Source organism: Salvia splendens, chromosome 12 (genome assembly GCF_004379255.2).
Source record: "Salvia splendens isolate huo1 chromosome 12, SspV2, whole genome shotgun sequence".
Taxonomy (NCBI): Eukaryota; Viridiplantae; Streptophyta; class Magnoliopsida; order Lamiales; family Lamiaceae; genus Salvia; species Salvia splendens.
Window position 1 is genome coordinate 20,194,594 of NC_056043.1, and position 2,434 is coordinate 20,197,027.

Below are 2,434 nucleotides of genomic sequence, written 5' to 3' on the forward strand. Positions count from 1 at the left end.
TAAAAAAAAATCACCCCTGCTTCTCTTCATTCACGCCGCTCCTCTTCATTCTCATCTCTCTCTCTCTTTTCTTCTTCAAATCGTAGAATACTTCTCCAAATCGAAGAATTCTTCTACTAATCGACGAAATTTCTACAACAAAGCGACGAATCTTCTTCTACAAAGCGACGCTCATATTCTACTCCAAATCGTCTCTCATTTCTACTGCAAATCGACTCTCAAACGCTGCTTCTCTGCCAAAATCAACGACTACACAACTTCTTCTTCAAAATGGTTGATACTCGAAAATCTTCGACGAAAAATTCTGGCCACCAGTTGCGTTCCGGCCGAACTTCTGGTGAAGGTAATACAACTTTGAAGCTTTTCAAAGATCTTACACTTAATTTACTTCATCTACTTCCTAACTTTGATTCTGATTTTTGTCAAAATAGCACAATAATATACTCGCAAGCATCCGGCTAAATCAAAGACGGTCAAACAAGCAACTCACAAGCTCGATGCAGATCCTGGAAACAAAATTCCAGATCCAGAAGGTAAAACCTAGGATTTAAATTTGTAAAATGAAGTAATAAAACATTATAATGAAGTAACAGACTCTAATTATGAACTACTTATTTCCTGTATTGCATAGTTTTAGGATTTTTGGATTAATCTAAATTGTTGTGTTCTTTCGACATTAATATAAACTACATATTCTTTTTAATGAAGTAGTAAATTGATAAGATGAAGTAATAAATTATGATGATGAAGTAATATAAATGCTCTGTTTAAACAGTAGGGTTTATGACTCAAATGAAGTAATAAAACATTATAATGAAGTAAGTGACTCTAAAATTGAAGTAATAACAATTAATAATGAAGTAACATAGTATTCCAAGTGAACTAAGTGGATGATATGTTGTACATTAATTTCTGTATTTGTTATGTATAGGTAAAACTTCCTCTGCACCCAAGAAGAATGCAAGTAGTGCTCCTCAAGTCCCTACTGAAATCCCTGCTACCAAAAGTAAAAAATGAATTTATATTTAATGTGCACTTAATGAAGTAACATAGTATTCCAAGTGAACTATCTATGCTTGTGGATGATATGTTGTATATTGATTTGTGTGTTTGTTATGTATAGGTACAACTTCCTCTGCACCCAAGAAGAATGCAAGTAGTGCTCCTGAAATCCCTCACAGCGAAGGTAAAAAAAGTCTCCTTAAAGCATAAATGCATTATATATTGAATTCATATGATTAAGTTAACTGCATATTAACTAAATTCAAATGAACTACATATTCTATTTAGTGAAGTAATAAATTTGTAAAATGAAGTAATGAAACATTATAATGAAGTAACAGACTCTAATTATGAACTACCTATTTACTGTGTTGTATGGGTTTAGGGTTTTAGGATTGAACTTGACTTCTGTGTTGTTTGCACATACAAATGAACTACACATTCTTTTCACTGAAGTAGTAAATTGATAAGATGAAGTAATAAATTATGATGATGAAGTAATATAAATGCTATGTTTAAACAGTAGGGTTTATGACTGAAATGAAGTAATAAAACATTATAATGAAGTAAGAGACTATAAAAATGAAGTAATAACACTTAATAATGAAGTAACATAGTATTCCAAGTGAACTATCTATAATTGTGGATGATATGTTGTATATTAATTATGTGTTTGTTATGTATAGGTAAAACTTCCTCTCCAACTAGGAAGAATGCAAGTAGTTCTGAAATCCCTACTGGAAAACCTGTTACCAAAGGTAAAAAATGAAATTAAAGCATAGATGAATGAAGTATTGAATTCATATGATTAAGTTAACGTTGTATTAACTAACAAACCTCATGTATAGGTAAAACTTCCTCTCAAAAGAAGATGAATGCAAGTAGTTCTGAAATCCCCATTGAAATCCCTGCTAAGAAAGGTAAAAAATGAAATTAAAGCATAGATGAATGAAGTATTGAATTCATATGATTAAGTAAGATCTTGATCATTTTATAATTTTTAATGTGTTGTATTTTTTTATGTAGCAAAAGGTTCATCTGTACAGAAATTGGATGCAGCTCAAGGGACCAAAAATTCTATTCCGAAAGGTAGAAAGTGAGTCTAAGCTATTTTTATTTTAAAATATTGAATTGACATGGTGTAGTTAACTATTATGTATTAAGTAATGAAATCTAATACCTATTATATGAAGTATCTATAACTGTAGCTCATATAAATGCATATAACTATGTACATAGCTAAAAAGTGAAGTATAACCTAGGTAAAAAGTGAAGTTAACTGGTATGTAAATTGATAGTAATGAAGTTAATGCCCTACTATGTAAAGTATGAAGTAGTAAATTGATAAAATGAAGTAAAAAAACATGATAATGAAGTAACAGACTCTAATTATGAACTACCTATTTACTGTGTTGTATGGGTTTAGGGTTTT

At 30.4% G+C, this 2,434-nt stretch overlaps 2 long non-coding RNA genes across 2 annotated transcripts; both read left to right on the forward strand.

Annotated features, from left to right (window-relative positions):
• Positions 1–235: 235 nt before the first annotated feature.
• Positions 236–1,008, forward strand: LOC121758611. Its single transcript, XR_006041528.1, has 3 exons — positions 236–343; positions 432–533; positions 932–1,008. It is a non-coding gene; the product is annotated as an uncharacterized LOC121758611 (long non-coding RNA).
• Positions 1,009–1,687: 679 nt separating this feature from the next.
• Positions 1,688–2,068, forward strand: LOC121758609. Its single transcript, XR_006041527.1, has 3 exons — positions 1,688–1,760; positions 1,851–1,922; positions 2,029–2,068. It is a non-coding gene; the product is annotated as an uncharacterized LOC121758609 (long non-coding RNA).
• The last annotated feature ends 366 nt before the right edge of the window (positions 2,069–2,434 follow it).